The 26,170-nt window shown below is 42.8% G+C and overlaps 1 protein-coding gene across 1 annotated transcript in view; it reads left to right on the top strand.

The window, feature by feature from the left end:
- The first annotated feature begins 5,225 nt into the window (after positions 1 to 5,225).
- LOC134608385 (polymeric immunoglobulin receptor-like) overlaps positions 5,226 to 26,170 on the top strand; it is a 145,169-nt gene continuing 124,224 nt past the window's right edge. The window contains exon 1 of the mRNA XM_063451162.1: positions 5,226 to 5,293. The gene's annotated coding sequence lies outside the window, so the exon portion shown is untranslated. The remainder of the gene's footprint in view (positions 5,294 to 26,170) is intronic.

Raw genomic sequence — 26,170 nt, 5'->3', positions numbered from 1 at the left:
AAGGAGTAGGAAGGGTCTGCAAAAAGCAGGAAGGGTCTGCAAGGAGCAGGAAGGGGCAGCAAGGAGCAGGAAGGGGCTGCAAGGAGCAGGAAGGGGCAGGAAGAATTAGAAGGAACATAAAGGATCAGCAAGGGGCTGCAAGAAGCTGGAAGGGGCAGAAAGAAGCAGGAAGGGTAGTAAGAAGCAGGAAGGGTCTGCAAGAAGCAGGAAGGGCCATCAAGGAGCAGAAAGGGATCAGAAAGAGAAAGGAGCAGAAGGGCGCAAAATAAGCAGAAAGTAGCAGAAAGGTAAAGGAGCAGAAGGAGCCTCAGAAGACAAAGAAGACTGTGTCAAATGAAGGAGAAGAAAATATGAGATTGGAGCACTTCATTCTGGATACCACATCATAAGGCCTGGCAGGGAAACTTTGGACCTTCTCATCTCCCCAGGTAAAAACAAACAATATCAGTGTTAATGTGTTCACTTTTATTTACTGAGTGTCAGGAAACACAGAGGGCCGCTGGGTAGGGGTGCCGCTGATTGGCTAGATTGGTCAGCTAGCACTCTAAGCCAATCAGTAGCTCCCCATTCATAAAAACGTGAAACATTTTTATGAATCGGGTACTAGCGATTGGCTTAGAGTGTCAGCTGACCACTCTAGCCAATCAGCGGCACCCATGCCCAACGTCAATCTGCACTTCCTGACACTCTGTTTCAGAAGTCGAATACCACTGAGCGACCTGGAGATCTGGAGCTGATGGAAGCCTTTGGGGGTAAACCATTTGAGAGCGGTTTCACCCCTTCAAAGAAAGAGCACCCAGGGGCCTCCATGCATGACAGCATTTCCATTTAGATAAAGTTGTTATGGTGACCAGAATGTTCCTGTAATTTGATGAAAGGAACACTATAGTGTCAGGAATACAAACATATATTCCTGACACCATAGTTGTGAAAACGCTATTCATCCTTGCTTTATGTGAAAATGACTATGCTCCTTCCCTTTCATGACACTGTCAAAAAGGGGCCAAGCATGGATGTCATTACAATTATGCCTCCCCCCCCCCCAGCCCGGAAAAATTCCTGCGGATGTCCATGCTCAGGGTCCCCATGTTCCCCAGTGTCCCAATGTCTCAGCGTCCCCATGTCTCGGAGCTGCTGTCTGGACTCTCTGTGCAGAGCTGCTCCCCCGCGGATCAGTGAGTAGAGAGAGGCAGGGAGGGAGATGCCGTAACTTCTTATCACTGCCTCTCTCCACACAAACAGCGACCCCTACTGGCCGGCGCTGGTATTGCAGAATAATCTATGTTTATACTGAGACAGACATTTGTATTGCCGGTATTACTGCAATACCGGCACCGGCTAGGCAGCCTCAAATACCTGAGAAATACGTCTGAGAAATACCTAGCAACCCTAAGAAATACATAAGAAATACCTGGCAACCCTAAGAGTAGTGTGTAAAAAAAAAAAAAAAAAAAGTTAAAAAATATTTTTTTTTTTTTTTTTTTTAAACCAATGGGCCTATTCCATGGGCCTGGGCCTGGAGCTGCAGCTCCATCAGCCCCTATGTTAATCCGGCCCTGCCTCTAGCATGACAGCTCATTGAGCAAGGCCCTCAATCCCTCTGTTCCTGTGTGTCCAACTCGTCTGGTTACAACTATGTGTGTTAGTCCACCCATTGTGCAGCGCTACGGAACTTGTTAGTGCTTTATAAATAATAATATTAAAAAAGACTCTGGAGTGCTTACTATATCTTAAGTTATAGTATATATATTTTAGCTTGTGTACATATATATATATATATATATATATATATATATATATATATATATATATATATATATACACATATATACACATACACAACGATATTCTTGGCACTCACTCCTCAATAGAAATCTCTGTTGTAATCCTGCCTGGGTGCAACCTCAGCGTCAATATATAGCTTAAATAGAAGAAAGGTGCACTCACAGGTCTTCATCCAAAAGGTATTTTATTCCTTGCTGTGCTTTACATGTGTAGTCAAATCAATCGACGTTTCAACCCCTATAGGGTCTTTTTCAAGATCAAACTAACCGTGAAATAACCATAAATATATAGGAGAGTGAATAAGGTGAACTTACCTACCGGTGTGTAGAGACAAATTCCCGCCCGGCTATCCGAAACCCGGAAGAGCGCTCGTGTAACCACGTGATAGAAAGTGATGTCGCGTGTACTGTGCGTCGTTGCTAAGCAACGTAATCAACAAATCCTCCGTGGGTCTTTACTTTGCCGCGAGCTTAAAACCAGCTCTGGGGGGGATCAAGTGAGCTTTAAATTGAGTGCCTGTGGTGACAAATCAATGATATAATAAGAAACCCATGAATTTAAAACATAACAAAACGGAGGGTATTATACATACTGTAAGATCTGAAAATCTAGATACCCACTGTAAGACTAAAACGGCTGGAGAGTAACCAAACGTGAATAAAGTGCTCCTACTGTATGTGCAGTGTCAGTGAGTGCTAAAAACAGTCCCCAAACCCCAAGTGACTCCAACAGTACCTAGAACTAACAGATAAGTTCTATATTAGCATATTACCAATCTGAAAAGTGCACACATATATACATATAAATTATAGGGTAATTGCAGTTACTTAGTACCTGGATGAAGACCTGTGAGTGCACCTTTCTTCTATTTAAGATATATATATATATATATATATATATATATATATATATATATATATATATATATATATATATATATATATATACATACTATTTTCTGACACATAATTGTTACTTACCTGTCCTGAGGAAAGTCCTTATTGGGGACTGAAACGTCAACATCTCTGTACAGCATTGCAATTACTTATATTTGAAGGTATAAACTTGTTGGACACATGTCTCTTTTCAGCCTATGTAAATATATCACTATATATAAAGAATAATGTACAACAAGACCATAAGTGCAGATAAATGTTTTTAAAATGTATTTAACTGTATCTAGCACCCGGTATAAGAACAGGCCCAAGGGAGAGTGCACAGCTTAGCGGACAAGGGCACATGTATGAGTGTGGAAATGGATGAAACGTGATTGGCTGTTTGTTATGGGTGGGAGTGTTGAATGTGAGGAAGTGGGTGGTGACAAGTAAGCTGACCTCAGTGCCACTTAGGATCCAGGCCAGCAACAGTTTCTCGCCCATCCTCCCCTTGTCATTTAGGCCCGGGGTGTTGTCACAGCTAGGCGGTCGGCATATCCTTGTAAAATAGGGTGAGAGATGGTTTGTAGGTAGAGGAGTTAGGGGATAATGGCCGGGTCTCATCCTCCCTTGTCTCTTATGGTAAACCATAAGGGGTACCAGGTTGGATGTGTCCCCACCAAACTAAAAGCCGTCTGGTGGGGAGCATTATGGTCCGGTCCCCACCAAGCTAAAAGCCGGCTGGTAGAGAGCCCAAACGGGAAGAGGAATTTATTATGCTGATGGGGGAGGTGAGGGCCTTTGGAAAGGGCCGAGTTAGATTGGCAAAGGCGTTTTGATTACGTTAAGGGCATACTGTATGACATTATGCACCATTATTTATATGTACAGTTTTATATGAATTGTATGCGTTATACAGTTTTTGTATGTTTTAATAAATTCTGTGGCCTGTTATATCCAAAGATCTAGTGTCTGTTATTGGGGAGTTCATGGTTGGTAAGGAGGATATCCAATGCCCACTACGTACATACATGTGTTTTGGAAGGAGTGCAGGGTTATACTGTAAATTAATTATATATTGTATATACTCAGTCATATATATAGATATAGATTTCATACAGAACCCATGGCACTCACTAACTAAACACCAGCTTAAAAAACACTGACTTAGGCAAAAGTAATGTCTGATCATATAGTGTAACTTACACAAAACACACAAAACAAACAAACAACCACACAAAAGGGATCCCTAAAAACAACAACAGAATTCACGCACCAGTTAGACACTCCAGGGATGTGTTAGGTCTTAACCCTTAAAGGAAAACTATAGTGCCAGGAAAACAAACTTGTTTTCCTGGCACTATAGCATCCCCTTCTGTCACTGTTACTTTAATTGTGTGCATAGGAGGCATTCCTCACACATTGATCAGACTCTCGACTGCTGGAGAGTCTAGTGAACACATGTGCTCTGCGCTCCTCTTTGTGCATCTTTACTGCATATGTATGTAGTAATAGGAGCATTTAGATTTAGTAGTATATTTTTCCCACTCTACTCTCCCTGCTATATTTGCAATTTGAGGGTTCTGTGCTAGTTGTAGCAAGATTACCTATACTGGACTAATATTTAGCTTGGTGCTTTTTGCTTTTATCACTTTTTCTTTCCATATTTTTTTTCAATATACTAATTAAAAGTTATGTTTTAAGGTTTATCTGCAAATGTGACAATATCTATTTAGATTTTTACTCTATAGAGACACCTACTGGTATTTTTTTTTTCACTCGTATCACTTAGCAGTTTAGGGATTACCCCCTCCCCCCCCCCCACATTTTCTTCTACCACTACTCTTTCTTACATTTACACTCAGGCTCTGTTTTTTTCTTTCTCACTTATTAAGATTTGATTTGACTACTAGGGCATTAGCTGGGCTATTAAAGTCAAATGTATTGCCCTTAAATCAATATAACTATTGCAAGGTTCCTTGTATTATTAGATAAGACTTTTAGGGTTAAGGACTAGCCAGATAAGGATTGTTTTATGTAACACATTTTTTTGTAGAAATTGATCTCTCTAATTCTATCTTTCTAAGGTTATAGTGCATGTATCTTTATATGTGTATATGAGGTACTCATTATATACATGTGGCACTTACTTGCATTCAGCAAGTTAAGTACCTTCAATTTATTGAAGGTAATATATAGGGTAACTAAACCCTATTATTTTTGCCTAATTCAGGTATAAAAAAAGCAAAAAACAAAACAAAAACAAAACTATTTAATGATTTGAGCTCTGAAGCTGCTGTTTAGTGAGTGAGTGAGTGCACTGGATTTTGTATGTTATATCAATTGATCCCAGGAACATTCTTATAATGTACGTATGCTTAGGTGAGTGCAGCCTTCCTGGTTTTATATATATATATATATATATATAATATAACAGTAGGAGAGGTGAAGGGCAAGCGGTAAAAGAAACACTATGTTGTATATGCTTTTCTCTGATATCATGAAGAAGGCGTACCTGAGCACAGTTGTATAGTGGTGCAATAAGAGGAGCTTCAAACAGTTTCACTTCTCACAACCCAGAAGTGGATGAGACAGAGAAGTTCCTGTACTTGGCTGGTAAATTGCTGATACTCGTAAGTATAAGTAACATTGTTCTCCACTGTATTATTTGAAGAGCATCTGTGAGTTATGATAAAAATCTGCTACTTGTCAGGTGTTGAATTTACTTTTATCTCATATCTTAATAATATCATCTATCCTCTGATTTCTTTTTAACGTTAGGTTATGCAAATATAGTGTGGAATGATTATGTTATACGTCCTACTTGATTATGTGCATTTTGTTCTTACTCGCATATAAAAGAACACCTACTTAATTTTCAATATATATATATATATATATATATATATATATATATATATATATATATTATGTATATAGTTACATTGATATAAAAAAAGATATTGTATGCGTTTTCTTTCTCCCTTATGTTAATCTTGATTGGTTAACTGCTCATAGTTTGTACTTTTTGAATTGTGCAGAAAGTAAAACATTGGATTTGTAAATTATAAGCCAAATTAGAAATAAAATATTTTAAGCTAATTTTTAGTTTAGGTTTTAATTTTACTGACATTGCCCAGTTTAGTAAATAACCCTTTGAGCCCATATTTCTTATATAAACCAAGAATCCCATCTCAGCCTGTATTTCTGCGACCCTTCTAAAGAATAGTGACATTTTGGCTCTGGATTACGAGTGATTGCTGAACCATGACACAACGCCTGATCATGATTGTAGCTTTTGACTGGCTTCTCACAATCCCTTAACGTGCTGGAAATTATGACAGGAATTTCTTATAACAGTACCTGACTTTGAACAAAGTACTAACTGGAACAAAAGTTATTTAATACAATTAATAGTAAACTGCAGCAGTTAGGAAACAGGAAATTAAAACATAGTGCTCAGGCAAATTAGAATGCCAATACAGGTCATTTCCATTAGTGGTACATATGTACATAGTATATATATGCAAAGTACTCTTGCATTAGTTAACAAGGAATATCATTATTTGTGCATTAACATCCTAACTTGTATATATATTTTTTTGTTTTGTTTTAACAATCTTCATTGCACACGTTTAGTCACCATATAGAAGAAGTGTGAAATATAAATAGTATAAGACAGGCATAAGTAAAATGCAATACCACCACCTCAATAACATGGAAATGGTAGTAATATAGAATTAGAGGCAGTAAGAAGGTAAGAAGACAAAATGGAAGACGAAGGGATATAAAGAAAGCGCATTTACTACACCTCTATGGGTCAGAGCATGAGAATATCTAATGTCTAGGAGGCTGTGAAAAATATGGGCTGGGCAACAATAATGTGTGTGCTTTGAAGGTTATTAAAAGAGGGACAAAAATTGAAGAAAAATGGAAGACATGAACAAGTGACGGTAGTGGGGGTATGAGAAGAAAGGAACAAAGGGCAGGACATATGACAAGAGATAAATAAGGGTGAAGAGACAAGGGGAACAAGTGAAGCGGGAATGAGAAGAGATGAATATGGGGAGGTGGGCACAAGTGGTAAAAGGGGAAGAACACAAGTAAGCAAGAGGTAAATAAAAATAAGCTGATAGAGAGGGATAAAGGGAGAAAGATGGGTAATGGAAACACAGTGCACAAACTTCAGTTTAAGAAGGGTTTAAACCACCTACATTGGTCCCACTGCGCTGCACGCACAGAAACTCTTCAGTTAATTCAAAATTATTTGAATTATAGAGTTTTCATAATTTTTACAAAATATTATTTTTTATATTTTGCCCCACAATTAACCCTGTATATTTTCGAATACAATAAAAAGTGAATAACATGTTTATATGTATGTGTTAAAAATCTAATCTGAAAAATATATATATAAAAAAAAATATATATATATATATGTAACGTCCCAGAGAAATGCACTCAGAGGGCTTGTAGTCTTGTGCAATAAATCCTTTATTTGTGCAAAGGTACAGTCAACATTTCCACAAGACTACAAGCCCTCTAAGTGCATTTCTCCGGGATGTTTTATTGGGGCACGGAATAGCACAGAGGCAAGAACAGGACAGGAATGTGTTTGCCAACCCCATGTTGGATATGCATGTATATATATATATATGTGTGTATATATATACATATATATTACTCCATATATATTACTCCATATACGGCTATAAGCCCCTTACACAAATATATATATTTGTGTAAGGGGCTTATAGCCGTATATGGAGTAAGGTTTTTAGTAATAACTTAGGATAGTATAAAAGAGCAAGTCGGTTGTGGTGTGCCGAGACCGACGATACGGTAGGCCTGTAAATAAAGAGGGAAAAAATTAATAACCAAATGATTTACCGTATATACTCAAGTATAAGTCAACCCGAATATAAGTCGAGACCCCTTATTTTACCCCCCAAAAATGGGAAAACTTATTGACTCGAGTATAAGACTAGGGTGGGAAATGCAGCAGCTACTGGTAAATTTCTAAATGAAATTAGATCCCCCCAAAATTATATTAATTGAACATTTATTTACAGTGTGTGTATATAATATACTGAATGCAGTGTGTATATAATGCAGTGTGTTTGCATGAGTGCAGTGTGTGTGTGAGTGTATGAGTGCAGTGTGTGTGAGTGTATGAGTGCAGTGTGTGTATATGGGTGCTGTGTGTGTGTGTGTGTGTGTGTGTGTATGAGTGCAGTGTGTGTATGTGATGCAGAGCCTTGGTGGTGGGCATTTTTTTATTTTTTATTATTATTATTTTTTTTATATATATTAATATTTTTTATTTTAATATTATTTAATTTTTCTTATTTTATTGTTATTTAATTTTTTATTTATATTTCTTTCGTCCCCCCTCCCTGCTTGATACATGGCCAGGGAGGGGGGCTCTCATTCCCTGGTGGTCCAGTGGATGGGCTGTGTAGGAGGGGGGCTGGCAGGAAGCTGTTACTTGCCTTTCCTGCAGCTCCTGTCAGCTCCCTTCTCTCTTCTCCGGTCCGGTCTGCACTCTTCTCCTCCACTGTAAGTCACGCGGTGGCGCGGAGCGTTGCCACGGTAACCCGTGGCAACACTCTGACCCCGCAGCTCTAACGAGACTTACACTGGAGGAGAAGGGAGCTGACCGGACCAGAGGAGAGAGAAGGGAGCTGACAGGAGCTGCAGGAAAGGTAAGTAACAGCTTCCTGCCAGCCCCCAACAGGACCGCCGGGCTTGTAATGAGCCCGGCGGTCCTGGTCTGTATTATGGCAATATAAGTTGCCTTAATACAGACATTGACTCGAGTATAAGTCGAGTGGGGGATTTTCAGCACAAAAAATGTGCTGAAAAAATCGACTTATACTCAAGTATATACGGTAATACATGCAACAATATATACAATTTATCCAGATATAGCTTTAAATGCATTTCTTAATTCTTGTGTTGGCTCTGGGATGTAAGTTGTATAGGCGGATGACTTCCAACGTCCCAGTGTTTTTATGATGGCACTGGTATGTTAGCACTGGAATCGGAGGAGGCCACACCAATGCGGAAGGAGTGACCTAAGTATTGAGCAGGGTTAAATCCTAGCATGGTTAACAGGGATCTGATGTATTTGATGAAAATAGTGGTAGTGAGCACATAGCCTTGTAGTGTGAATAGATGAGGTGATGGTAGTGATGTGGTATGTAACAGGTATGAATCCAGAACCCCCATTGGACACCATTTGTGGGTAGGATAATAAGTGATTTCAACTGGAGGTGCGTGTTGACTTGTTTTTGTCTGTGGTAGTGCTAGTATGTAGTGGTCCATATGTTTGCGTAGGTGTGTGTGTAGGAGGCATCTGTCTGTCTGAGTGGTGGTGATAGTAGTGAATTCTCGTGGCCTGAGGAAACCGTAAAAGGCCATGTACATGGCAGTTTTGATGACAGTGTTGGTGGTAAAGTGGAAAGGTTTGGAGTCTAATAGAACGGATAATGACTGAAACAGTATATTGTCTATAGGTAAACATTGTGGGGAACGTGGAGGGACTGATTTCTGAATGCCTCTGAGTATGTTCTTTACCTTATAAGAAGGCATGAAGCTATGTGTATTAGGCCGTAGGGTTAGCATGTGATGTTGAATGCCTGTGAGATATAATTTGATGGTATTGTAGGATACGTGTAGTTTAAGATGGCAAAAAGAGGCGAAGGCTATGATAGATGTCATGAGAAAAGGTTGGGATATGTCGTGGTCTGATAGAAATCTTGTGAATAGTGAGAAGGCTCTGTTGTATGTTTTGCGAGTGTTGGATGAAAGTGCTATTTTTGACAGATCCCTGCTATGTTGCATGATTAATTCTAGTCCATGGTTAGTTGTTGGAATTGAGGGGCGGCTGTTGCTGCTTGAGCAGCTGATGGGAGTGCTTGCCGAAAGGCCTGAAAGTTAAAACGAGAGACTGTCAGCTGCTATGTTACTGGTGCCTGGAACATAAAAGCAAACCAATTAAAAATTGTGACATGCTGCCAACCACGTGAGTTTCCTAGGAAACCTCATGATTGTTGGGGATGATGAACTGCCTTTGTTAATGATGTGGCATGTGGCCTGGTTGTCTGAGTGACAATGAACTGACAAGCCTGTCCATAAATGTCCCCATGCTACAGCCATCGCTACGATGGGGTAGATCTCAAAAAGAGCTGAGGTTGTAAAAAAGCCTTCTAAGTCATGAACTTCTCCAGGCCACTCTGTAACGAGACTATACCCCAACACACAGGATCCAGCTAAACAGAAGACAACACAGAGGGAAGATACGTCTACCGGTCCTTAGAGTGGCCGGACTAAATGTATATAGGAGAAGTACAGAGTCAGGAACGATCCGAGGTCAAGGGCACTAAGAGACAGCGTAAACTAGGACTAGCCGGGGTCTGGTACACAGAAAACAGCAAGCCGGCAAACAGAACAGATAAGGATAAAGAGTAAACGAAGTCAGAATACAAAGCCAAGGTCAAAACGAAGAAATACAACTAAACACCACAAAAGGGAACCACAATAGGGCAAGGAACTAAGGGAAAGGGGTAAGTATAAATAGCCAAACATCTATTATGATTGGTCCCTGTCATATCCACACCCCCAAAAGGTAATTGTATGGGGAGTGTGGCATGACAGGGACCAATGGGAGACCTTTTCTAATTTAGGCTCCCACTGTCCCTTTAAGAGCGCGCCCGAGACTCGTGGCGCGCTCTTAGTGTCAGGCGGGACACGTGACCGCTTCTCGCGGTCACTGCCCGCCCTCCATTTCCAGCTGTCGGATGAGCCGCGCGCGGCTCGTGCAGCAGCTGAGCCGCGCGCGGCTTGAATAGAGGACCCCGGTCGGCACCCGGAAGGGTAAGTACCGCTACAGTACCCCCCCTGATTACACGCCCTCCGGGCGGGGAGGGCCTGGCAGGAAAACGAGAATGGAAGGAACACACCAGGCGAGGAGCGTGAACAGCATCAGCTGAAATCCAACTGTGCTCCTCAGGCCCATAGCCCTTCCAATGTACAAGATATTGAAGTCAACCCCTAAGGAAACGAGAGCCAAGAACGGCAGATACTTCAAATTCCTCATGACCCTCCACAGAGACAGGAGGGGAGGAGGAGTATGCCATGTATAGCGGTTGCGTACGTAAGGCTTCAACAGGGAAGTATGAAAGACATTAGGGATACGTAGATTCTTAGGAAGACTCAAGGCATACGAGACAGGATTAACCTTATGCAAAATACGATAAGGGCCAATAAAGCAGGGAGCCAATTTCATGGAAGGCACCCGGAGACGAATATTTCACGTGGAAAGCAAAACCCTGTCCCCCACGACATAAGAAGGAGCCGCCCTGCGATGCTTGTCAGCCTGCAACTTCTGGCGAGCAGTGGAATCCACCAAAGAACGCTGAACCTGCTCCCAAGTATTACGTAAACCAGCTAAATGCTCATCCAGAACTGGCATCCCCTGTGAGGAGAAAGCAGCCGGAAGAACAACGGGATGCTGGCCATAAACAATGTAAAAAGGACTTTTGCCGGAAGAATCATGAGTAGCGTTATTCCGAGCAAATTCAGACCAAGGAAGGAGGTCAGACCAATTATTCTGATGGTGGGACACGAAACAACGAAGGTATTGCTCCAGAGATTGATTGGCACGTTCAGCAGCTCCATTAGACTGGGGGTGATATGCGGAAGAAAATGAGAGTGTAATACCCATTTCTGAACAAAAGGCTTTCCAAAACCTGGAAATAAACTGGCTACCACTATCAGACACAATAGATATGGGAATGCCATGCAACCAAAACACCTCTCTAGCAAAGATAAGTGCCAGTTCCCTAGACGGAAGAGACACAAAGTGGGCCATCTTGGAAAACCGATCAACTATCATTAGGATAACAGTGTTACCATTCGAAGGAGGTAATTCCACAATAAAATCCATGGATAGGTTAGACCAAGGCCTCTCGGGAACGGGTAACGGATGCAACAGCCCACAAGGAACCCTACGAGAAGATTTCATACAGGCACAAGTGTACAGGCACCTATATAGTCAGTGACATCCTTGCGCAAGGAATCCCACCAGAAATACAGAGAAATAGCAGACACCGTTTTGGAAATACCAGGATGTCCAGCAGTCTTAGTGTCATGATATAACGACAGAATATCCCGTCTCTCGAGAACATCAACGAATAGTTTATCAGTAGGCCTCTCGCTAGGAGCCATGCTTTGTTTCGCTTGTATGGCCTGCAAGAGGGACAAGGAAATAGACAAAATAGTAGTAGCTATTATCCTTTCTGGGGGAATGACGGGAGTAACATCACTCTCCTGTTTGTCATTAGTTTCGAACTGTCTGGACAGAGCGTCCGCTTTAGTGTTGCGATCACCCGGCCTATAGGTGATAATATAATTGAAGTGGGACAAAAACAGTGACCACCTAGCCTGCCTAGAAGACAATCTTTTAGCCTCACTAAGGTAGCGTAGGTTCTTGTGATCCGTAAATATGAGGATAGGATCCTTGGTTCCTTCTAGCAAATGCCTCCATTCTTTAAGTGCTAAAATAATAGCAAGGAGTTCGCGATTACCCACATCATAATTCTTTTCCACTTTGGACATCTGTTTGGAAAAGAAGCCACAAGGATGCAATGGCTTTTCAGGCGACTCTCTTTGGGATAAGACAGCACCTACCACGATATCGGAAGCATCAACCTCAAGAATATAGGGCAGTGAGGGGACAGGATGCTGTAAGATAGGTGCAGAGGCAAACATAGTTTTTAGAAATTGAAAAGCCTGAAGTGCCTTGGAAGACCAGACACAAGTATTGCCTTCCTTTTTTGTCATACGGGTAATAGGTGCTGCAATAGACGAAAAACCTTTGATAAAACGTCTATAATAATTAGAGAAACCAAGAAAACGCTGAATGGCTTTCAGACCTTGTGGTAGAGGCCATTCTATGACAGCAGCAAGCTTCTGGGGATCCATACGAAAACCTTTAGCAGAAATCAAATACCCCAAAAACTGGACTTCGGATTGGTCGAATAGACATTTTTCCAGTTTACAATAAAGACCATTAGCAAGAAGGGTCTTCAGAACTGTCGTAACATGTCTGTGATGAGTGTGTAAGTCTGTAGAATATATTAATATGTCATCCAAGTACACAATTACAAATGTGTGAATAAAGTCTCTTAAGACGTCATTAATAAATTCTTGAAATACTGCTGGGGCATTGCAAAGACCAAATGGCATAACAGTATACTCATAATGGCATGATCTAGTGTTGAATGCTGTCTTCCATTCGTGGTCTTTCTTGATACGTATTAAATTGTATGCACCTCTAAGATCCAGTTTGGTGAATACCGTAGCATGTTTGAGCCTGTCAAACAATTCCGTGATTAATGGTATAGGGTATGCATTTTTGATGGTGATTTTATTTAGACCTCTATAATCGATACACGGTCTTAAATCACCTTCTTTGTCCGATACAAAGAAGAACCCCGCTCCAGCCGGAGAAGAGGATCTCCTAATAAATCCCTTGTCTAGTGATTCCTTAATATATTCCTCCATGACACGGTTTTCTTGAACCGATAAAGGGTACACCCTGCCCTTTGGAGGTATAGTGCCAGGCAATAAGTCAATAGCACAATTGTAGGGTCTGTGAGGCGGTAATTTGTCAGCCTCCCTTTTATCAAACACAGTCTTAAGAAATAAGGACTGAGAGGGTATAGCCGTAGACAAAGGAGGAGTGGTAGGAACATTAATGGAATTCAAAGGTGTGACTTCAATAGTACAAGACTCGTGGCAGGCTTTGCTCCATGATTTTATTTGCCCTGTTTCCCAGTCGAAAATGGGATTGTGAGCACATAACCATGGGTACCCTAACACTAAGTGTGAAGAGGGAGAGGTGATGACCTGGAACCGAATGGTTTCAAAGTGTAAAACCCCTGTGTACATGTGTAACGGTACAGCTTCATGAGTAACAACTGGAGAACTTAGTGGTCTACCATCTATGGCCTCAACGGCCAAGGATATCTCCTTCTCTCTGATGGGAATGTTGTTTTTCTTCACAAAACCAGAGTCTATAAAATTTTCAGCTGCCCCGGAGTCAACCAGAGCGTATATGTGCTCAGCTATACAACTCTCTCCCATATGTAAAGAAACAGGGAGAAGCAAACGGTTAGGAGGCAATTTAGGAGACTTAGATATCACACCCAAGGCCAGTCCCCTATAAGGTCTTAGGTGCGAGAGTTTTCAGGAAGCAAAGGACATTCCTTTACCATATGGTCTCTCCTACCACAGTATAGGCAGAGTCCGTCCCTTCTTCTAAGTAATTTTTCAGTATCTGAGAGTTTGGAAACCCCTAATTGCATGGGTTCCTCATCAGATACTTTAACACTCTCCGGTATATTAACTCTGGGGTTAATAGGTGTAACAAAACGTCTATTCCTGTTCTTAGTATGGAGCCTGTCACGAATCCTATTATCTATATCAATGAGGTAGTCAATAAGGTCCTCTAATGCAATAGGAAGCTCCTTAGCTGCTACCTCATCCAATATAGTGTCTGATAAATCTTCCATGAAGGCAGTAGTTAACCCATTGTTGATCCAATCTACCTGTGAAGCAAGGGTACGAAACTGAATAGCATAGTCAGCCACAGACCTAGAACCCTGTTTAATTCTCATTAATGCTCTGGCGGCATTTTTTGACCTTTTCGTTGTGTCAAAAGTTCTACGAAAAGCCGTAAGAAAACTGTTGAAATCATGCACCATAGGTCCATTAGCTTCCCAAATAGGATTTGCCCACTCAAGTGCTTTATCGGTAAGTTGAAGCATAAGGAACCCAACCTTAGACCTCTCTGTGGGAAATGAACGTGGATACATCTCAAAGTGGAATTCTATTTGATTAATGAACCCTCTGCATGTTTTAGAGTCCCCTCCATACCTAGGAGGAGGTGTGAAATGGGCCGAAGTATTAGGCAAAGTAGATACTTCAGGAAGAAGGGGTGTAGGAGGGTTAGGTGTGGTTGCTGGAATGGTTCTAGATAAGAGCGTCTGGAGAGCCTGGGCTATCTGATCCATACGGTGATCCTGCTCTACAAATCTAGCCTCATGGGACGCCATCTGTTGAGCTAAATCTGCGGGGTCCATGGCCCTATCGTAATGTAACGAGATTATACCCAAACACGCAGGATCCAGCTAAACAGAAGACAACACAGAGGGAAGATACATCTACTGGTCCTTAGAGTGGCCGGACTCGACGTATATAGGAGAAGTACAGAGTCAGGAACGATCCGAGGTCAAGGGCACTAAGAGACAGCGTAAACTGGGACTTGCCGGGGTCTGGTACACAGAAAACAGCAAGCCGGCAAACAGAACAGATAAGGATAAAGAGTAAACGAAGTCAGAATACAAAGCCAAGGTCAAAACGAAGAAACACAACTAAACAAAAAGAGCTGAGGTTGTAAAAAAGCCTTCTAAGTCATGAACTTCTCCAGGCCACTCTGTAACGAGATTATACCCCAACACGCAGGATCCAGCTAAACAGAAGACAACACAGAGGGAAGATACGTCTACCGGTCCTTAGAGTGGCCGGACTCGATGTATATAGGAGAAGTACAGAGTCAGGAACGATCCGAGGTCAAGGGCACTAAGAGACAGCGTAAACTAGGACTAGCCGGGGTCTGGTACACAGAAAACAGCAAGCCGGCAAACAGAACAGATAAGGATAAAGAGTAAACGAAGTCAGAATACAAAGCCAAGGTCAAAACGAAGAAACACAACTAAACACCACAAAAGGGAACTGTAGCAGAAACCACGATAGGGCAAGGAACTAAGGGAAAGGGGTAAGTATAAATAGCCAAACATCTATTATGATTGGTCCCTGTCATATACACCCCCCCAAAAGGTAATTGTATGGGGAGTGTGGCATGACAGGGATCACACTGTGTAGGTCTGCTGTGGCCTGCATATCCATGGACAGTCTATGGTTGTCGTGTCGGAATTGTGGAAAAAGACAAAGAAGTCGGGATATAAAAGCACGCCCTGGTGGGTTAATGCGCTTAGCAAAGCTTAGGGAACCAATATGAGATTGAAGTTCCTTGCGGTTGCAAGTCCCCAGCAATATGTAATGATTTATGCTGTTGAGAATGCTTGAAATTTTCTCTTGTGGTAAGCTTGCTTGCATGGATGCTGAGTCAAGTTGTATGCCCAAAAATGTAATGATGGTGTCGGGACCTTCTGTTTTTGTAATGGCTTCTTTGAGACTTCTGGGTGGAAAGGAGTTTTCTTCAATCAGCAGAAAGTCGTCAAGATAATGAATGACTCTGGGGCATCTGGAAATATTTCGTAACAACCAGCAAAGTGATTCTGCAAATGTGTCAAAGATGTTTGGGCTACTTTTTGACCCAAAGGTTAAGCGTGAGAAAAAAATAATAGTTGGCTGCCCATTTGATGCCATGTAAATGCCAGAGGGTAGGGTAGATTGGGAGTAATTTGAAGGAATTTGTAATGTCTGTCTTACTGAGCCAGGCTCCGACCCCTGCTTGCGTAATGGCTGTGATGGCATGATCTATAGTGGCATATGTCAGGGAAAGTTCTTCGTAGGGAATAAGGGAGTTGAGACTTGGGGTAGATGAGGTATGAGGGGCTGAAAGATCTATGATGAGTCTCTGTTTAAGGGAAGATTTCCCTGTGACAATCCCAATGGGATTTGTGCGCCATGCCGTGAATGGTGGGATTTTTAAAAGGCCCGAACAAGAACCACTCGGCCAATTCTTTGGCTATGAGCGTATCTACAGCAGTAGGGTTCTGTTGCGCTGATTGTAAATTAGGGCATTCTAGATGGCCTGTGGGCATATGAATGATGCCTGTATATAATCCCTCTGATAAACCAGTAATGAGAAATTGAACCAAATGTCTGGAGGGGTGATTAGTCAGTAGTGCTGAAAATACATTAATGTTCAGTATGGTTTAGGGTACATTTTATTTGGACACATGGTTCTTGCATGTGCCCTGAAACACTTAGAACAAATATGCAATAGTCTACATGCACTGAAGCTACATGTGCCCGCATTGAAATTGTTGCAAATCTGGGATTTGCCAAAGAAAATGATAGGACGGCCCATTTTGTCTCTGGAGGTTTTCTCTGTTCTACCAGCGTAGCTAGTGCTAGGTGTCTGGTTGTGATCGTCTGCTGTGCTGGAACAAAAGTTAGTTGTATGGGGATGCACAAGCCGGTGTTTTTAGACCTGCGAAGTGCCAGAGAAAAGCTGGGGTCTAGCTTGCTCCAGTTGATATGGACAGCATACTGGGAGAGAGCGCCAGATACTTTGGTGGAAAATGACCTATGGTAGTTGTAACAAGCCGACAGTCCATATTTGTGTCCCAGGTCCACCAACTTGTACATGTACCGATCAAATTCTTTCCTTCTATTAGGGTACACCTCACAGATGACATCTCTAAAAATACCAAAAGCTAACACAAATTACGGGATGGTCAGTTTTCAGTTTAACCAGGCGTCCTTAGATCTGACCACCACAGATACATCATCATACATGCAAGTCTTGTTTTCTACAACCATCCTCGGAGGCAATTAGTAGGGATGCTAGATTGACATCTTTGCCCTCCAGGATGTCTCTTTTGATGAGGGCTGGGATTTTGTGCGCAGGATCAACATCCTGAGTATCTGCTGAGTTAACCGTACCAGTAGCCTGTGGTTCGGTAGGTGCCGGTTGTACGGTGTTGGGAAGGCCAGCCTTGGTGAGAGTTGTGGTGACCGCCTCGAGGTTAGCCAGTCTGGAGGTCATGAGCAATGCCAGCATAGTCTGGATGTCGCCTGAGTTGGTGTTGCTGGTGCCTTCCCTTGCTTCCGTGCTGTCGGTTGCTGTGCATAGGAATTTGAAAAGCTCTGCTTTTCTCGCTGTGGCAGGGTAGGGGATTTGTCGCATCTTTAGCTTGGTGGTGATGCACGGGATTGTCCAGGATCTGATTGATGCTGGACTTGCAACTTCTCCCCTAAGTGAAGGTGTCTCGACCCTAGCTGGAGTGCTAGGGGGAGATAACTCTTCGCCACCTTCTTGAGACATACTTAAATAAAATAAAGATAGAATTATTATTTGAACCGAGTGGTTTAGTACTGGCTTGCTAGCTATGCCATGGCAAAACAATTATGCTTGATGTTTAGGTGACAGGTGATGCCCTGCTAGTTGCCAAGTGGCTTTGAGAGGCTCTATCTATATATTGGCGCGAGGGGATTTTTTGTGGCCACTGAAGCATATTGCCGTAAAAGAGGGAAAACTCTATTGCCCCTATGATCCTAATTGCCAGTATTTATATCTATTCTGTGGGGTCTTATATGGATATACTGTAAGCAGGTGTACGTACCTGGAAGTATAGTTTTTTTAATTCTGATAATCCGTATAGGTAACAGTATAGGTAACAGTAGTACCTGTAACTAAATAGATGAAACCGTATAAAAAAATAAATAAAAATTAATACAATTTGGCACAACCATGTTAAACTTTAATTATGTTTATTTTGATCCTTTAGAGGTCAGGAGATGGTGTTTGTAAGATCTCCGTAAGTACGTATTTACCGACCTGTAGTTGGCCGTGTCTGAGTTCTAGCATGGTGAACGTAATATGTAACGTAAGGTTCTAATTTAAATTTATATGTGATACCCGTATATGTTTCATTTAGGTTGCAGTAGGTTATGTACTATCATTATGGGGAGGAATGTATGTCATAGGTAGTTTGTAGTATGTATGATACCCCATTTTCATATGGTATTCATGTGTAATAACTGCTACTTGCTATGAATTATATATGTATATGTTAGCCATATTTTTGTTGTTAGGTGTTTATATATAGGGTTCTGCGTTTGTAAAACCCCCCTGGTGAAAATATATGAAGTGGTCTGTAGGTAGAGATTATGTATAGAGATTAGTGGAAAGTAATGTGATATCTTAGTAATAGCAATAGCCTTGCTGACCGGTAAGTGGCAGTGTGGCACCTGTTAACCTATGTAACGAAATATGTATAATTAACATATGAACTTAGAACATAATTAACCATGCCATGTTCGTACAGAGTGTTTTATTAGGTTAAAGATTGTTGCCTGATGTATGTAAAATGCTATAATCCTGAGTTTGAAATTAGTGTGTGAAAATTAAGTTAAACTCACAACTGTCCGTTCATGCTCTTAACTGCACTAACTGGACAAAAGTATGTACTTGCAAAGTATAGCATGTGTGGCCGTACGGCAGTCTGCCCAGGCGCCTGTAGAGCATAAATTAGTGAATAGTTAATTATGTATCCCGTTCGTGCAGTATGAACTGCACGACCCGGCAATGACTGAGATACAAATGAGAAAGGAACATGTGAATATTGTCTGTTCGTGTGTTGAAGTGCATGAACGGAGAGATCTATGCGAATGCACTGTTGGTAAGGTGCATGAGCGGGGAAATACACAGAATTACAATCATAAAATCCGAATGAGGTAATACATATGTACGAAAATGCCGTGTAACCGAACGGTTTGAAAAACAGGCAGATTGAATATGCAGTTGTAGCATGAAATAGCTGAACGAAAACAGTAAAATGAGGATCTGACCCGTAAATTATGCTGTGGGACTGTTGCCTGGCGTAACGGGTAGGTCAACTTACTGTTTGAAAGTCACTAGGACATTATCTGCGGCGATGAAATAAGCAAGAAGCTGGTCGGACTGAAAAGCCAGCAGAAGGATTCCTGGACACAGCTCAGCGTGGAAGACTTTGTGAGAAACAGAAGTACTCCAAAATGGCGACTGGATGAACTGGTGCATTCAGAAGCTGACCTTGATCGATAAGGAGTCAGGTAAGGGGTGTATCTTATATAGGGGAGTGAGTTAACTTAAGCCCCTCCCACAATAACAGGCCAAACGGCCTTAATATATATATATATATATATATATATATATATATATATATATATATATATATATATATATATATTAATTTGGCTTTAGGATCAGAGGTAAAATAGTAGGAATCTCTTTAAATTAAAATTGTGGGCTTGGTCAGGGACGTGGTATTGCAACCGACCAAGATGGCCGCATGAGCCACAAGCTCCTACACACTGAGACTACATACAGCGATTAAACAAGCATTCCAAGACACACAAGAGGCTCCACTCTGGTGCCCGACCACCATGGCACAACACTCTGTAAAAAGAACCAAACAAAAACCAGCACATCTGCAAATATCGGCACTAACATCGCCACATGCGCGAAACCAAGATGGCGCAGATGGCCCTAACTCACCGGCATCATACTCAGATAAGAGTGATAGCTCATCCATCTCTGTGACTACATCCACACTAGTGACAGATTCATCAATACATAAAATGCTGTCTGAACTGAAAAGCTCTAGGCAGCTGAAATTCTCAAAACTGGCTCGTTACATCAAAGCTGACATACAGGCAATAAGTGAGTGCACTGCACATCTAGAAGACAAGACAGATGACATTAGCAGTGCTCACAATACCTTAGCAGATGCCTTCACAGATATTACAGCCAGACTGGATCTCCTAACAGACAAGGTGGCGGACCATGAAGAACGGGACAGGAGGAGCAACGTACGACTAAGGGGGATACCTGAAGATATAGCCCCCAGGATCTGCACTTATTTGCCTCAGATCTCTTCCACACACTGTCACCAGATCTGTCCACACAAGATCTCCTACTTGATAGGATCCACCGTCTTCCGAGGCCACGGAACCTACCTGCATCACTCCCACGTGACGTAATAGCAAAGTTCCACTATTACACTTCTAAAGAAAAAATTATGAGAGCCTCCAGACTTCTACAGGACTTGCAATGCAAATTCTTAGTAATTAAAATTTATGCTGACCTCTCCACTGCCACACTCCTCAAAAGGAAAGCCCTGACACCCATAACACCAGCCCTGGGGGCTGGCATCATCTCCGGATGGGGATTCCCGGCTCAACTGATGATTAAATGCAATGGCACAGAAAAACATATCCTCACAGTTGAAGATCGACACCAATTGCTCCAAGAATGGAACCTTCCCTCCAATACACCGTCCACAAATATAGCATGGAAAATGCCCCAATGCTCCCCAGCGAGGATTGCCAGAGACTGAAATACCACGTCTACAGCTAAGTAACTATGTTTCACACCGCAAGAACATGACCCCCCACACGAGGCACTCTCACGCCTAACATATCTGTCATGAGCTGGGGCCTTGCCTCTCCTTTCTAACATCTCACGTTTTATTTTTAAAATATTATGTTAACACGTTTAAAGTTATCACCATAAGAATGCTTACTGCACCTCATTAGCAAGTGCACATTTCTAGACCTCTCAGGCCGCAGCGTTAGTCTCCTGTATGGAGAAAAATCTACCCCCCACCAGGCTGCACATAGCCTTACATATGCCGTCTGTATGACACTGTACCATCTTCAACTGCCCTTTGTATATAGTTTTGTTGTTTACTTTGTTTACTCATTACCTTTATTTACTACCTTTACATATACCAATCTGCTCTTCTGTCGGGCTCCGCCACATTATATACACCTATCCTGTATGACCCAGGTTTCTTGCATTCTTGACCAACCCCCCATACCTATATCTCCAGCTAGGCAGCACGACAACTGCCAACAACCTCAGCATTAAGCTAAAAACTAGCAAGGGAATGTTCATATTGTTGGGGACCAGGGCTGAAATAGGGCGAACCAATACAGAAGGGACATCCTGAGAATCATAGCTTACAACCTCATACATAACCAATGACAGTCACAATATTGTCCTTAAACACTAAAGGCTTAAAGTCTTAGCAGAAGTGAAAAAACGTAAGGCACAAGTGGCCTTTTTCCAAGAAACATACTTGTTAAGGTACTTGTTAATCCAATGCTACATCAATAATGCCCCCTATATGCTAGTCAATGTTTATGGACCAAATGATAATCAGCATGAGTTTTTTGTTCAGATGTTCAGCCTAATCTAACTGTACCAATTCGGTGATGTTATACTAGGCGGTGATACCAACTTCCTTTTGAATGCCTCCACTGACACATCCTCTATCCTCTCGGTCCATGCAAGGACAGTCAAACAACAAATAACCATAGCTTCCAAAATTTCTGACACTATTTTACGCCATGACTTTGTTGACCCTTGGAGAATGCTCCATCCCACAGAAATAAACCACACTTTTCACTCCACAGTATACAACATGTATACAAGGATTGATAGGTTCCTGGTACCTACTAAATTAATTGACAAAATTCAGGCAACCACTATAGGTCTCATAATATGGTCCGACCCCATCGCTTCCGCGCTTCTCACTGTGATTTTCACAGTGAGAAAACGCCAGCGTTCATAGGAAAGCATTGAGAATGCTTTCCTATGGACTGACTGAATAAATGAGCATTTGGCGGAAGAGGGAGGAGGGTCCCCAGCGCCGAGGGAGCCCGGCGCTGGAGAAAGGTAAGTGTTTAACCCCTTCCTCCCCCTAGAGCCCAGCAGGAGGGGGGCCATGAGGGTGGGGGGGGGGGACCTATTAACACTATAGTGCCAAGAAAACGAGTTTGTTTTCCTGGCACTATAGTGATCCTTTAAAGGACCACTCTAGGCACCCAGACCACTTCAGCTTAATGAGGTGGTCTGGGTGCCAGGTCCTTCTAGGGTTAACCCATTTTTTCATAAACATAGCAGTTTCAGAGAAACTGCTATGTTTATGAATGGGTTAAGCCTTCCCCCTATGTCCTCTAGTGGCTGTCTCATTGACAGCCGCTAGAGGCGCTTGCGTGCTTCTCACTGTGATTTTCACAGTGAGAGCACGCCAGCGTCCATAGGAAAGCATTATGAATGCTTTCCTATGTGACCGGCTGAATGCGCGCGCAGCTCTTGCCGCGCGTGCGCATTCAGCCGACGGGGAGGAGAAGAGGAGGATCGGAGGAGGAGAGCAGGAGGAGATCTCTCCGCCCAGCGCTGGAAAAAGGTAAGATTTAACCCCTTTCCCCTTTCCAGAGCCGGGCGGGAGGGGGTCCCTGAGGGTGGGGGCACCCTCAGGGCACTCTAGTGCCAGGAAAACGAGTATGCTTTCCTGGCACTAGAGTGGTCCTTTAAGAATCAGGTCTTTAAGAATTGGTCTCCACATTACTAGAAGACATTAAGTCCAACTTTACAGAGAACAACCCCTTGATAAACGCTCCACTAATAAAACAGTATTATTAGTGGAGCGTTTATCAAGCTCTAGAGCTTCCGACAGCAACAACGCAGACATCATTACACAAAGCTCATACGAGACATTACTGACTTAACGCACACAAACAAACTGAACCTGTCCAGGGACACGCAAACCAAGCTGACCTCCCTACAAAGTGAACTCAAAACCCTAGAATTTGAAAAAATTACCTACCTCCTACAGAGATAGCAACATATATTTTTCTCTCAAGGAAATAAAGCTGGCGCTCTTTTAGCTGCACAACTCAAAGCATGCTCACAAAAAACAAAAATAGCATATATACAATCTACACACAGGGGCTAATTAATCAACCCACAAAACATTGTAGACGAGTTTGCATCCGTCTAAAACTCCCTTTACAATATTAAAGACGATCCCAGTTTTGCCCCTCCCCCTTTACACTCCATCACAGAATTTTTGCAGTCCATAGATATTCCCACTCTACAAACCACCAAGATCGAAGCTCTCACTTCACCATTTACTGTGATGGAAGTAGAGAAAGCCATTCGAGACCTGCCTAAACAAAAAGCACCAGGCCCTGATGGCTTCACTAATCTTTACTAGCAGACATATACGAGGATCCTCTTGCCCCCTGATGCACTAATACAACTCCTGCTTCACCTCAGCACATATGCTGAGTTACATGCTTCTAGCTCACATTTCGACTTTACACAAACCTGGCAATCCCCCGATACAATGTCAAAATATCAGGCTGATTTCCCTCATGTTGATGTCAAAATATATGCGAAACTTCTATCCAACAGAATATACCTAAACTGATACACAACGACCAATCTGGGTTTATTAAGGGCAGGTAAGGTTCAGATATTACCCGGAAAGTCCTGAATATACTGTCACATATGCACATAGGCGTGCGCACGGGGTGTGCCGGGTGTGCCTGGGCACACCCTAATCCCCGTGGCACGCCTATGTATTGAGTCCTGTAGGAACAGCGTTCCTGCACTTTTATTTGAGCAGGAACGCTGTTCCTGCAGGCACTCAGCTCCCCCTTCCTCACCCTATGTTCCCCCTGTCATTGGGGTCGGTCAAGCGCCGGTCTCCACTCAGCCGCGGTGAGAGAGCTATGTGCTCTCTGCTTCCTCTCGCCGCGCGCTGTTTGCTGATGCTGGAAGCCGGAATATGACGTCATATTCCGGCTCCCAGCTACAACAGACAGCCCGCGCGGCGAGAGGGAGCAGAGAGCACACAGCTCTCTCACCGCGGCTGAGTGGAGACCGGCGCTTGACCGACCCACTGGACCCCAGGGACAAGTCCACGCCAGCACTCCAGGTAGGGAGGCTGGGTGGACTTTTTTAATAAAAAAATAATAATTTGTATGTATGTGTCTGTGAGTGATTGTGTCTGTGAATGTATGTATGTGTGTGTGTGTCTGTGTGTATGTGTCTGTGAATGTATGTATGTGTGTGTGTGTGTCTGTGTGTATGTTTCTGTGAGTGATTGTGTCTGTGAATGTATGTATGTGTGTGAGTGAGTGTGTCTGTGTGTATGTGTCTGTGAGTGAATGTGTGTATGTATCTGTGTGTCTGTGAGTGAGTGTGTCTGTGAATGTATGTGTGTGTGTCTGTAAGTGTGTCTGTGAATGTAGGTGTGTGTCTGAGAGTGTGTGTGTCTGAATGTGTGTGTGGGTGTCTGTGAGTGTGTGTGTGTGTATGGGTGTGTGGGTGTCTGTGAGTGTGTGTGTGTATGGGTGTGTGGGTGTCTGTGAATGTGTGTGTGTGCACGCGTATATATGTGTGTCTGTGTATGTGTCAGTCTGTGTGTGCACGCATATATATATATATATATATATATATATATATAGGAAACATGGGGGGATGGTTGCACTCACCTAAACATGCTTAAATGGGGTGCTGCTGGGGGCCATATTGTGTATTTATTGTATATATATATATATATATATATATATATATATATATATATATATATATATATATATATACACACACACACACACACACACACACACACACGTGTATATTATCTTTTTTGGGAGGTGGGAAAAGAGTTCCCACACTTTATTCCCCAGGACTTCACCGGAGATCTCCGGATCTCCCCTGTCGGCTCACGCAGAGTCGGCGCTATCTGAGTGCCGGCTCTGCTCTAAGCCTCCATGGACTGGCGGGGAGATCAAAGATCTACCTCACCAGCCCACAGCAACATGGAGGGAGGCAGTAGAGGACCCGGGGAGCTCTAGACAGCAGCTCCGCCAGGTTCCTCTCACGAGATCTGAGCATTGCCACGGCAACACTCAGATCTCGTGAGAGTTAACTCTAGCCCCGCAGGCTAGAGTTCACTCTCCACTGGACCACCAGGGATGGCACATGGCAGCAAGGATCCCCCCTCCCTATATAAGGTAGGGAGGGGGGATATTTACTAATCTGCCCCCACCTCCACAATCCCTCCAAACATACAGCCTGCACGCTCACACACACAGTACACTAACCGCACCCTCACAAACACACACAAACAGCACCCTCACAAATACACGACACCCACACACATCACACAAACGGCACCATCACACGCACACATCACACAAACAGCACCCTCACACACACAGCACCCTCACAGAGCACAGTAACAGGACCCTAACAAACACACACACAAACACCCTCACCCACATAGCACACTACCAGCACCCTCAAACCACCCTCACACAGCACACGAGCAGCACACACATACACAGCAGTGTATGTGTGTGTGTGTATATATGTATGTATATATATATATATATATATATATATATAAATATATATTACATATATACACATGCGCCGTGTGTTTGTGCTTTAGGGTGCACACCCTAATGCAATAGGCTGCGCACGCCTATGCATATGCACACGACACAAGCCCAGGGCCTTCTCCTTGCCTTAGATGCTGAGAAGGCCTTTGACAGACTCAACTGGCAATATATTACACAAGTACTCCACAAATTAGGCTTCCCCGACAACCTCATCTCAGGAATCATGGCCCTCTACAACGACCCACAAGCGAGAGTATCCAATTCCGGATTCCTCTCAAAACCATTCCGCATCACAAAAAGCACCAGACAGGGATGCCCCCTGTCTCTGCTGCTGCTTATTCTGTCTCTTGAACCACTGGCACACAAAATAAAACAGCACCAGGCAATCACAGGTATTGACATAGGGAACCAACAGTTTCACCTCTCCATGTTTGCAAACGATATTCTGCTCTCGGTGCAAGACCCGGCTGTTTCAGTACCAACACTGTTCAAGGTCTGTTGTG

The sequence above is a fragment of the Pelobates fuscus genome, chromosome 1 (assembly GCF_036172605.1).
Source record: "Pelobates fuscus isolate aPelFus1 chromosome 1, aPelFus1.pri, whole genome shotgun sequence".
Classification (NCBI taxonomy): domain Eukaryota; kingdom Metazoa; phylum Chordata; class Amphibia; order Anura; family Pelobatidae; genus Pelobates; species Pelobates fuscus.
The sequence above is the reverse complement of the archived record's forward strand: the minus strand, read 5'-3'. Positions and strand labels throughout refer to the sequence as shown.